Genomic DNA, 12,953 nt, shown 5'->3' on the forward strand with positions numbered 1-12,953 from the left:
TTTAGCAGGGAAATTCATCATTAAATGTATCTTCTTCAATTTGTCTTGGCCATTCCTGGTTTTTATTCTTTTAGATAAATTTTAGTATCAGCTTGTCATTTTATATATATATATATATATATACACACACACACACACAAAATATATACAAATATATAAATACATATAATTTATATATTTCATAGTATATATAATATACATATATAACATATATGTACATAATATGTATATGTGTACATATATTTATATAAAATGCCTTGTTGGCATTCCAATTGACACTGCATTGAAATTTTAATTTTGGGAGAATTGACATTTTTACATTATTAAGTCTTCTCAACCAGTTTGATATTATCTTCCCATTTATCTAGATTTTTTATGCCCTTTATTAATTTTTTATTTTCTTCATGAAATTTTACCCAAATTTAATTAATTTAGATGAATTACCAGGCTTATTAAAGTTTTGCTGCTATTGTAAAAGCTGTCTTTTAAAAAGTATTTTCAGTAATTAGTTGTTACTTGTATATATGAATGCCATTTATTTTTGTATGTTGACCTTATGTGCAACAAACTTGCTGAACTCTTTGAATAGTTCAAACAGTAAATTCTTTTGCATATTTGTACAGAGACTCTTATCTTTTGCAAATAATGAAAGGTTTATTTTTCCTTTTAAATTTTTATGCCTCATTTTTTTTATCTTGACTTACTGTGTTGGTTAGGATCTCCTATCCAATGTTGAATTGTGGAGATTGGTGTAAGATGTCTTTAATTGGATTTAGAAACTTCCCTTCCAGACCTAGTTGGCTAATAGTTTTCAGTTTTTGGTTTTTTAATGAATGAGTATTAAATTTTACTGAATGTCTCTTTTCTGTAGTTATTAAGATAGTCATGTCTTTTTTCCTTCTTTAATATATTAAACTGCTAGATATTCTGATTTTGAAACATCCTTGCAATCCTGAAAGAAAAATTCATCGCTATTGGTCATATTGTCTTTTAAAAAGCAGAGCTGAATTTGATTTGTAAATTAGTTATTTAGGATTTTGCATTCATGTTAACAGTCAAATTGGCCTGTAGCGCTCTCATGGCAAGCAGAGCATGCTCCTCTTGTGCCCTGCTCTGGGGTGGTTTTATTTCCTGATAACCCCTAATCATGTTGTCAGCTCCCAAGTCTGAGGTCAGCAAGGCTCTTCCTATAAACCCTCTCATTGGGCTGTGTTATTGCTCTTTTCTGGTACACAGAGGTGTTTATTGCTTTTCTTTATTTATTTGTTTTCATGTTTATTATTTCAAGTGTGGTATGTATAACCTTTCTATTCCTGGACTCATCCTCTTCTCTCGCCATAGTATTGCTTCCCATGGCCATCTAGTTTTAGAGACTCAGTGGAAAACTATCTTTACGTTGCAATAGATAACACTTCTGTCTTGCTGCCATCATCAAAATTTAATAGGCACATTCCTAATTTTTTATATGAATTGTTGGTGAAGGCATTGGCTATGCTTTTCAGAGAATGCTACATTCTACAGCAATTCAACAAAAATCATTCATATTTACAATCCAAAATGATATGCCAATCTCCAACACACATTTGATATTTTTCATTATCACTCCAACTAGGGCTAGAAGTAAAATGATTTCTTTAAAAATGAATTTTGTGCCAGCACTAAGTTCAGCAGCACATGCTTTTAGGGGAAGAATTCTTTGTTGTTTCTTTGACTAGTTCTTTTTAAATTCCCTAGCTTGGCATTTCAATCTGTTCAAACAGTATTTTATTGATTGAAGTTGATAATTGTATTATTTCCAGGCCCTTATTCATTTGTGGCAGATAGAAGGAATGACATTTGTATAAACAGGTACTTCAGATTTCAGGACATTTTGACTGATCTAACTCTTAACTGCCTATTTCAGAATATGTTCATCACAGTTAGGCCAAGCTTCATGTATATAATTAACTTTGGAAAGATTATATCTCCTGCGGACTTTTTGAAATACTTTACAATCTAAGTTTGTTATTTTTTGCTTAGCATGCTTAAGTTATTTTTCCCATAGTAGTGATATAAAGACATTTATCTCTGTTTCTAGACTAATCTATAAACCTTATTTAGCTCAGATGTTAGAATAAGCATGTTGATGCAACCGTTTGTACATAGTATACAATTCCTTTGTCAAATGGAATCCGAGTCTCAACTAACAGCTTCTAAAACCATCTTCATTTCTTTGCAGGTAAGATATTCACAACCTGGGCAATTTTGAAAATCAGTTTGGGAATAAAATTGTCTATTATGCTGTGTTTCTTAACTGTCATTATTAAGGCTTTATTTCTTGCCTTTTCAGGATTAATATATGACTCACACATTGTCACTATATTTATTTAATAATAACTGTGTTTAGTAAATAATATCTGTTCACTTATAAAGAGCTTAGTGATTCTTAACTTTCACCTACTTATTCTCAGAGCAAATAAAATGAATCAAGAAATTCTTGAAGATTTGAAATCTCTGATGACTTTGAGTAAGTGTATATGCACCATTCATTGCTAAAGTAACCACAAAGCATGTTTTTAAAATACGTAATTTTTTTCTCCCTTCTTATGCATTCTTTTCTTCTTTACATTTTTCTCTTTTCTTTCTTCCTTCCTCATGTAATTTTCTTCTCCTTTTTAATTTTCCTCTCTCTTTTCCTTATGGCTTCCAAAGAAAGGCATATGGTGTTGTGACCTTGTTACGGGAAACCACATTTAGTTTGAATTGGATTCACAGTGTTCTATATTTTTGGCAAAGGTTTAGGATAGCCAGACATGTCTTAATATAAACAGTTCCCCCAAAGCGAGTTAATACTTCAAATTTTCTCTTTATGGTTAATTTAAAAGGCCAGATGGTAGGCCATTATCTTTTTTTTTCCTGGTGGGAATAAAATACAGGGAAGCATTTTATTAAACAGTTGTTAAGGATTAAGACTTTCACAGACCACTGAATACTGACAAGTTAACTATGTGAATCTCTTTTGAGAGGACAGTTCTTGGCCTGTGATATATCTGCATTATTGGGATCATGCACTATATGCAAATGGATCAGATTAATGGGATTTTTATGGGTTTTCGAAAAGAGCCAGACACACAAAAAGCCTTACAAATGGAAGAACTAAGGTGGTACTTAAAAACAGCACCTTAGGATCTAGTTCCATCCTATCTTTTCCCTTAAATGCCATGACAAAAGTTAAAACGGGCCCTGTCCCTTCTGAATGCTGGGCTTCTCATCTAAATTTAAATAAAAACCTTTGAAGATGGGAATGTGTTGGGAGAAAAGAAGGACAGAAAAAAAGTGTGTTGGAAGAGTCTGCGTGAGTATGTACATGTGTGGGTGTGGGCATGTGCGGCCTGTGCGTATGTGTGTGTTCCCCCGTGTGTGTGTGGAGCATGCGTGAGAATGCATGCACATGTGTGGGGTGGGTCACTGTGTGCATGCATGTGAATGCTTTTGCCTGTGTATGTGTCTGTGTGTGGTGATTGTGTGTATATCGTGTTTGTATGTGTGCGTGTGTGTGTACCTCTGTGAGTGGGTGTGTCTGTATGTGACTGTGTGCGTGCCCATTTGTGAATGTGTGTGTGCCTGTGTCTGAGTGTGTGTGTGCCTGTGTGCTGCAGGCGGGGGAGGCTGCTCTGGCTCGGCGAGTGGCAGAGCAGTTAGTACAAAACTAGTAGTGAGAAAGGAAGCTGGGAAGAGACTGGGAAGAGGCAACTGACCTCATTAACAAAAGCTCAGTTTTGTCCCTGCAGACCCAACCAGCAGAAGGCACGGGGCGAGCGGTGGCTGTCCGCCAGGGAGGTCGCGCTCCGTGTAAACAGTTGAAGGCATCTTTATCATGCCCTTCTCACAGGGAGTCCTGAGGCTTGGCGCTCAGGAAGTTTGCAAAGCTGCAGCAGCTGCCTTGGAGAAGACCAGCAAAGAAAGTGGAGTGTGTATGTGAACTTCAATTCTGTATTTTCTGTGAGGTGGGTTAATGGATTTTTAGTAAAAAGAAATCTCCAACACAGCTGACCTGAAAGACTGGAATTTCAGCTCTCTTCCTTCCCGGGGTTCTTTTTCCTCCCCCTTCCTCTCAAAGCCCTCTAAACCAGATTGCTGTGTCAGTGACTCTTATCCTGCCCGCCAGTTCCAAGGGTTTCTAACTTTTTGTCTTGGAAAGGAAAACCACTACCTGTAAGTATCTGTTTTATGTGTTTCTTTTCATTGTGACTGTGAATGTTCTGTTAGCAGAATGCCCCAGAGATTGTTTGTGTGATATCATTAATGCCAAGTAACAATGCAAAGCATCTGCAAGAGTAGGCTTGCAAAAGTTTAACTCTCCTGTTAACTCAGAAGGTGGCAACTTGCAGTGTTAACAAACCAAATGCCAAAAATGAGGTTCTTTTTATTACGTGACACAAATTTCTAACTCTTCTCAGTCCATCCGTGCTGGCACTTGCCAATGAAATAACCATTTTTTAACTGTGTAATTGTTTCCTCTGAAATTAGAATGTTTCTTCTCAGCTAAATGAAATGGCAAAGGGAAAAGACACAAAAATGAACAAAACAGATAATATCCTCATGTTACAAACATAGAGAAATTTGGATGAGATAATGTCTGGATACCTTTGCTTAAGTTTAGTTATATTTGGAGACATATTTTCAAAAACATGATTTCTGTTTCATTGTGGGGAAGAGAGATAGTGCTGGGGAGGCAAAGAAATGGCCTTGTTCTGAAGTTTTGGACTGACTTTTAGGCTCTCTCTGCTCAGTACTGAGATTTGGTCCAGAGACTTTGGTGCTGTTGTAAAGAGTTTCTTTTCATTTTATTTTGAAATCCAGGAAACAATTTTTGGCTTATGGAAATTGTTTATTGTTTTTAAGGTATTTAATTTTAGTTTCTGATTTTTTTTTAAACTGTTGCACCCAGTCTTGTTGCTTGGTGTGCATTACAAAGCTTAAAAAGAGCATTTCTGGGAGCCAATTGGTGTTTACAGCCTGGGAATCTTACTGGAGAGATTAACCTCTGTGGTGCTGCTTCACAGAACAGAGCTAGTGATTCAAATGCTCTTCAGGTTTCTGCTCTGGAAAACTGACACCCGCTGTTCCTGACTCTAGGTAAAGCTTGAAGAGCTGTGCCTCAGCCCCCTGCTTACATTTGACAAAGGTGCCTTCAGTGCAGCTCTAGGAAACTTTGCTGTTTCTCTCCATCAGGCATTCTCAAAACTGACTGTGTGTAAGAACCCCCATTTGCTTGGTGGAAGGCAGCTTCTCAGTTCCCAGGCCCAAAGGATTTTAGACCTGGAGTGGTGCCAGGAATCTTCCCAGGTGATTCTGAAGCAGGTGGGTCACACTTGGGTAAACATTGCTCTACATTGTCCTTGACATGAAATTCTTGTCATGTACTTGGTTAATATTAAACCTTATATCTAAATAAGAAACCTGAGTTTGAGCTGTTGTTGAGCATAACTTAATGTGCAACATGGTTTTGCATGCTTGGCTGGCAAACCAGGGCTTTTTAATCAGTTTTCCACCAACGTCATCTTTTTTTTTTCTTGCTCCCCTTTTCATCTCTGCCTTTTCATTCCCACGAGGGAAAAAAGGAGTTGGGCAAAGGGACCTGACTACCATGTTCCCTGCTTTCACATGTTGGGCTATATGGCCTGATCTGCCCCTGCATGGCTAAGCAATGTTTGTTTTGGAAACTTTAAACCCAGGACTGTTCTTAATTCTTTCCCAGCCTCCTGGGGCTGCTGGGCTGTAGGGGTTGGGCTAGGCTGAGTTTGGGTAAACTGAGCTTGATTTCATGGAATGGTTCAGGAGCCTCATTCCTATAAAATGATTTTTGGATTGGACCATCCCACAGGGATGAGAAGAAACAGAAAGTGATTCCTCCATGGTGTTAAAATTCTCATTTCACAATATATGAAAGTCAGAGCTCAGCTTCCATCCCCATCCTTGCATTTTCTGGCATTTAATATTTATATTAAAAAGAAAACTGGACATGGCCATCAGAGCCCCTTGCTTTCTTTTCTTTCCTCATTCCAACCATTTAGGTGCACCTGCTACATGCCAGGCTCAGTGATAGTTTTTAAGGATTTCAAAATGCCCACTGGGGATGGCATGCGCAGGCAGGGTCCTTGTCCTCATGGTGTTTCAAATCTTAGTTGTTGCTAACCAGCCTTGGAAGAGCCATCTAACCCCTGAAAGATTCACTTCCTCATCAGTAAAATAAGTTGAATTAAATGAGTTTTGGTATCTTCCTAGCTCTGATATTCTGACATTGATGGATATGACTCAGTCTTCTAAACACAGATATGGGCTATGAGAGCTTTTCAGCATTTACTTTGAGAATAGGCCTAAAGATTTCCCTAACTGCTTTTCTTCAAATATTTTCAGATATATTTTTTTCTCTCACAAAGCACCATGACCACAGGAATATTGAGTTAGACAAGTGTAATCTTTTCAGGGCATGTAGCCATTCCTTACAATGGGATCCCGTAACTCCCTGGAAAGGCTGTTTCCCTGCGCCAGGTTACATAGGAGGGCAGCCTCTTATCTTGTCTGAATCTGATGTCGCTACTCCTTTGGAGAGCTGGGTGGTCTGAACAGGGCTTGACAGCTTCCACACATGCACAGCTTGCAACCTGACCCTTTCATTCAAGTGATTCAACAGCTTTTGTGCTACCAGGTGAGAGGCTTAAACAGATATCTTTGAGGGGCTGAGCGAAACAGAAAACAAAGCAAAACCCACTCCCTAATGAAATACTGTCTATACTATATTTTGTCTGTAATGCAGCTTCTCTCACTGCAGTGACTGGGGCACCATTTCAAAGGGCTCTAGAACTTGGCCATCAAGATAAGAAATTATAGCTGTGATTTATGTGCTTTTCTGACAACATAGCCTCTAGCTGTCTGAAGATAATATGTTTGAGTGGAAAACTATTGACTGGAGGACAGGGATCTTGCTAAGTTAGAATATTCTTAAACAAATGTTCTTTGCCTCTCATGGGTAAGTTTTTACAGAAGCCAAAAATAGTTTTTGGTTTCTCCCTTAAACCTGCCTATTTATGGAGGTGATGATATTTGGGGAAAATGTGTATTAAAAAATGATGCCCAAAATGCTCTTTTTGTGCATCATCCAAAGGCTGCTAAGATTGCATGTCACTTTTCACTCTCAGGTTTATCCTTGAAACTTTCTTATCTGGCTCCCTAGCAACAAAGGACAGATAAATGCTCAGGGAGCGACTGAGCCTCAAGTCCTTTATTGGGTGTTCTGCTTTCCTGGAACTCTTCCCTGCTTTCTATCAAACATTATCAGCTGCTTAGTACTTACAGATGCTCTGTGCACTCTTCTCTTAAAATATGTGAGCCACAACTTTGTCTCATTAGCCCACACCCACTGCCATGCTACCTTCATTCTAAGGCCTACGTTTCTTGTTAGCATAAAAATGATTTATTTGGTAAATTACAAACTCAAACCACAGTAAAGTTAGGAAGATTGCAGAAAGGATAGATACCGCAGATGAAAATTCACCCAAATATTTAAAATTTGTTAGGCGTTTCCTATCAAATCTCTTTCATAGTACAGACTTTTTCTTTTTTGTTAAAGTGATCCTACACCTTAGAAAGACAACAGAGCAACAACACAACAGCAATACTTTAATTCTGTTTTACATAAATGTCCCTCTTTATTATCACATGGTAGGATGGTTCTATATTACCCAATAAGCATTAATGATTGTTTTAAAACCAGAAGGCAGTATTGACGCAAGGGCCAGAATGTTAAATCAGAGAGGTGCAGTAGGAAAAAATAATGGCCTTTGAAAAAATTTCACCTGGGTTCTAATCCTAGGCTACAATGTTCTTTGGCTCTGTAATGTTGGCCAAGTTACTCAGCCAGTTTCCTCAGGGGTAAAATGAGGTCATTGATACTTACCTCACTAGATGTTCGTTTATGAAGCATGATGTACAAGTGTTTAATAAATATTTCTTCTTTGGGAGATGGCTAATACAAGTATAATGTCTGAAAAGAAAACAAACATGGCAAGCGACTTAATTTATAGATGAAAAGAAAAGAGAAACAGGAAATAAAGTTACATTCCAGATCCCAATGTCTAGGCAGAACAGGTCTCAACCCACCACTCCCGTGGCCTTTAACTCTGATCAGCAGCCTGGTTCTCACTTTATTCTTTTTTTTTTTCTTTTTTTAAATTTGAGACAGAGTCTTGCTCTATTGCCCATGCTGCAGTGCAGTGGCGTGATCTTGGCTCACTGCAACCTCTGCCTCCCTGGTTCAAGCCATTCTCCTGCCTCAGCCTCCCGAGTAGCTGGGACTACAGGCATGCACTGCCATGACCGGCTAATTTTTTTGTATTTTTAGTAGAGACAGGGTTTTGCCATGTTGGCCAGGCTTCTCTTGAACTCCTGACCTCAGGTGATCCGCCAGCCTTGGCCTCCCAAAGTGCTAGGGTTATAGGCGTGAGCCACTGCCCCTGACCCTCACTTGATTCTTATAGACCAAAAGCCTGACACAGATCCGTGAGCTCACAGACTATGAAATTGTTTGGTATTGAGAAATCAAGGGCAGTGTGAAAATCATTCTGTCTTCATTTTTTTACTGATTCTCCTCATATAGGTGTTTTAGATAAATGCATAAGGAGATGCATCATTTTGTTTTTCTCAAGATTTTGCTCCATTGTAGCAAGGGGCCCCTCAGGGGTAATGTTTATTTGAGAATTTGAAACTCTGGGCTTGCACTGTAGTGAGCCTGCGAACCATCACCAAAGGAAGGACATATTCATTCAAACATGTGGAGGAGTGTGCACTCTCTCTCTCACCATTTTAAAAAATAGGTCTGGTATTTGCATTTCGTCACTCCACTGATATTTATTGAGCTTCTCTGTGAAAGATTCAATGATCAGCACTAAAAGAACTTGGGTGAACAGAACAGTCATGGTTATTATCTTCAAGGTGTTTATAGACCAGGAGAAACAGCAGACTTTTTTTTTTTAATGGCTGCGAATAATGACAAAATGCTTATAGATATGCAACATGTGGCAAAGTGTATTTCAGGATTCCATGTGAGCAGATAAAACTGGTTTGGGAGATTGAGGCCTGAAGGATGGGTAGAATTTAGCCAGGTAAATGAGGTGGTTGATGGCAGTGGGGAAGGGCATTCATGGCAGACGGAACAGGATGGACAAAACCTGCAAAGGCTTGGAAGCTGGGGTTGGCAATATGGTGAGTTTAAGGATGGGAAGAAGTCCAGTTTGACCAGCATGTCAATGGCAAGGAGGAGAGTCATGCAAGAAGAGGTTGGAGAGGTGTGCAGGGGACAGTCGGGCACAGTTAAAAGTGATCCCGGAAAGTACCTAATCCACACTCCCTCTCTGAAACAAAGAACCCTGTTCTGTGTCTATACCTCAGCTCTTGCCATTATTGGACAGCACTGAGGGAAAGTCCTTTCTGAAAGTTGAGACTTTCACACATTCTCCCTGGTTCTGCACCCTGGAACCATCAAGTCACTCCCCTTCAAACATCTGAAGACAGACTATTTTAAAAAATAAAGTGCTGCCAAAGCAGATCTGCTCTTTTCCATACATATGCACTTGTTTTTGGGAAATGTAGAGTTACACAATTTTGCTTATTGGAAGCTAACTTACTGGCTCAGTGCATCATTCCAGGCTCTGATTATCAAAGCTGTGGATCTTGATTGTGTCCTCAGTGATAACAGTTAACCCTCTTGGATTTGTGCTTTCTGTGAATTGGATAAAGCTTGTCTTCTATATCTTTGTTTAAAGATTTAGAAAAATGTTTAACCAGAGAGAACCAAAAATGAGCTATAAGGGACAACTCTAAATATTTCTAATGAGAAAATGATGTCCCTAACCTCTCTTTTTTGTTTCCTTTTAAGGAGGAAACTAGTCACTAGTCTCTATAACCCAGAATCACAGAAATGTCTAAGTTTTTTTTTTTTTTTTTTTTTTTTTTTGAGACGGAGTCTTGCTCTGTCACCCAGGCTGGAGGCGCGATCTTGGCTCACTGCAAGCTCCGCCTCCCAGGTTCACGCCATTCTCCTGCCTCAGCCTCCCAAGCAGCTGGGACTACAGGCGCCTGCCACCACGCCCAGCTAATTTTTTTGTATTTTTAGTAGAGACGCGGTTTCACTGTGTTAGCCAGGATGGTCTTGATCTCCTGACCTCGTGATCCGCCCGCCTCGGCCTTCCAAAGTGCTGGGATTACAGGCTTGAGCCACCGCACCTGGCCAGAAATGTCTAAGTTTTAATAGAAAGAACTCAAAGATATCAATGTGTGTTGGTGTTCTTGTTTTTTATGAGACTGCTTAAGGCACAATAATTGCTAATTTCATTTATTTCTACAAAAGTTGAACTCATATTACATGCAGCGGACAGTGTTGTCCTTCTGCCTTCAAAACACATAGGCATATGCACTACCAGGTAGGATGTGATAGCTGCCCTGTGATGGGTTTAAATAAAATATGATTCTCCTGCAATCGGAGGAAGGAAGTCTTTGCAGATGAAATGATGAGGTCTTACGGAATCCTGAATGAGGCATTTCTTGAGGGGTTAATAAATGGGAAGGATCTCAATAAGGATGGAAGCAAAGACATTCCAGGCAATATAAAATAGCCCCTTTTAACATGAATCCATTGTCATTTAATGTACTGTGATATAATGACCCACTCTTCCCCAGCAGTCAAGCCATCAGCCATCCATTTCAAATTACAGACGCAATTGCCTTTTGCTTTCCTCATCAGTCATTCTTCATAATTTTCTTTCCTTTTAATATTTTCTTCATCTTAAGAATATCAGGTTCCTGCTGACCACATGTCATGGCTCAGTAACTTTGGTCTCATGAATGACTGTGGCCTCTGCTACCTACTTTCACACATTAGATCTAAATGAGACCACACAGCATTTTATAAAAATGACTTGACTTAAATTTTGAAAAATAGTCTATGTCTCAAGCTCTTAGAAATTTTGGAACAATCAAAAAAAGCTGCTGCTGGAGGTGCTGATTGGTGATAAAAATGTCACTCGAGGGTGATTTATCAGTGAGAGAAGAATAGGAGTTAAATGGCCATTTGATTACATTAAATAGTACCCAAAGAGTTTAACACTGCAATTTATATCCTATTCATAATCCTGTTTACCATGTAATTCTGTTAAGACTTCCTCCTGGTGTCAGTAAGCTGGTCTTCCCAATTCTTAAGACATTACTACAGCAAAAGGAAGTAAAATAAAATATGTAGCCCCATAAACCCCCATTTAAAAATCAGTTTGTAGTATACTCTGGACTTAGAGTTTGGCAGCAGGATGGGGTGACAAAATTCCTGAGACAGGACTAAAGGACTAGCTTTGCACTTTTACAGAATCTTTCAAAAACCTCAGATGGAACCAATTTTGTCTTTCTCATTTGTCCGTAGAGCCTCTGTGGTGCTGATTTGACTGTTCAAGCTAGGAGGTGGCAGTGCACTGGGTGTACCATTTAGCATTCAAGATACTATGTGGCCTCACCATCACTCATGGATTGTTGCTGAATTGCTTTACTGGAAACTATTGGTCTTCATTTACCCCCAGTAGAGACATTTCCTGATCTGTGGCTTTGTAAGTTGCTTTTGTACCAGTCCCTTGATAGTGCATGGAAATCACAGGCTATGGGATTCACTGATGGGAAAACTCTGGGGTCCTTGCATATCCCTTCCCCCACTTTAGTTTTTTTCTATGTTAAGAATGGCAAATGATATCAACCATGTGAGATAATGGAGATACGGTCAGAGATCATACAGTGTTTCACAACAGGCTTAAATATTCACAGCAATGCTCAGAGGCATCAAGTCTGAATTGTTAGCTCTGTGGCCAGAGAGATCTGGCATTAAGACTTTAAGAGCTAAGACTTGTCCAGGAGTGATGGAAGTTGAAATTCCATATTAATTAACAACAGCCAAGTGTGGTGGCTCATGCCTGTAATCCTAGCACTTCGGGAGGCCAAGGCAGGCAGATAGTTTGAGCCCAGGAGTTTGAGACCAGCCTGAGAAACATAGTGAGATCTGATCTCTTAAAAAAAAAAACAAAAAACCAGGCATGGCGACAGATGCCTGTAGTCCCAGCTACTCAGGAGACAGGTGGGAGGATCACTTGAGACCCAGTGGTCAAGACTGCAGTGATCCGTGATCAAGCCACTACATTCCAGCCTGGGCGACAGCGTGAGACCCCATCTCTTAAAAAAAATACATAAAAACTATCTTCACAGCCCCATGAAGTCAATATTATGAATCCCCACTGTAAGATGATGAATTCAAGGCTGAGAAATTTTTAACAAATTTAATTATATTGTAGATTGAGCTTCTGTCTGCAGACATTAAGTGTTCAAAAAGTGAGTCGTTAAAGTGTTTATCTTTAGTTCAGCTGATTAAATGAGGTCTTCCTACAATAAGACATGTGAACTAAAGGTGACCTGTGTTATGCATTACTATCATACTGTCTCTTTATATAAAAAATCCATTTTATTTTTTAAAAAGGAGTCACTTCCTTTTTCCCCTCAAAAAATTGATTTTTATTTTTTGTTATTGAGTAGAAAAAGTCAGACTGTTTATCCCATGGAGAAAGCTGGAGGCAGTAATATGGGCTGAAACGAACAAGATTGAGGTCCATGAACATGTCAAAGAGTGTTATAAGGAGTATGGGATAAGGGCCATTGTTTCACTGAAAAATTAACAGAAGTAATTGACACATTAGGAACACAGAGGGGAATTACACTTATAGAATGATTTGAGAGACTTTTAATTTACAGATCAGAAGGTTTAAATTTTTCTTCTTTACAGCAGATGATTAAGCAGATAGCCCCAAATCTCCTTCTAATGTGCTCAATAATGATTTTGCATTTTATGGTTTTAGAGAGATCTATTACATACTGCCTAAACCTAAATA

The 12,953-nt window shown here is 38.9% G+C and overlaps 1 protein-coding gene across 4 annotated transcripts in view; it reads left to right on the forward strand.

Annotated features, from left to right (window-relative positions):
- The first annotated feature begins 397 nt into the window (after positions 1-397).
- The window catches only part of FREM1 (FRAS1 related extracellular matrix 1), a 176,042-nt gene continuing 163,486 nt past the window's right edge, over positions 398-12,953 (forward strand). For all 4 annotated transcript variants that reach the window (XM_055092121.2, XM_055092120.1, XM_055092122.1 and 1 more), the window contains exons 1-2: positions 398-5,118; positions 5,215-5,343. The gene's annotated coding sequence lies outside the window, so the exon portion shown is untranslated. The remainder of the gene's footprint in view (positions 5,119-5,214; positions 5,344-12,953) is intronic.

Source organism: Pan paniscus, chromosome 11 (assembly GCF_029289425.2).
Source record: "Pan paniscus chromosome 11, NHGRI_mPanPan1-v2.0_pri, whole genome shotgun sequence".
In the NCBI taxonomy this organism is placed as follows: Eukaryota; Metazoa; Chordata; class Mammalia; order Primates; family Hominidae; genus Pan; species Pan paniscus.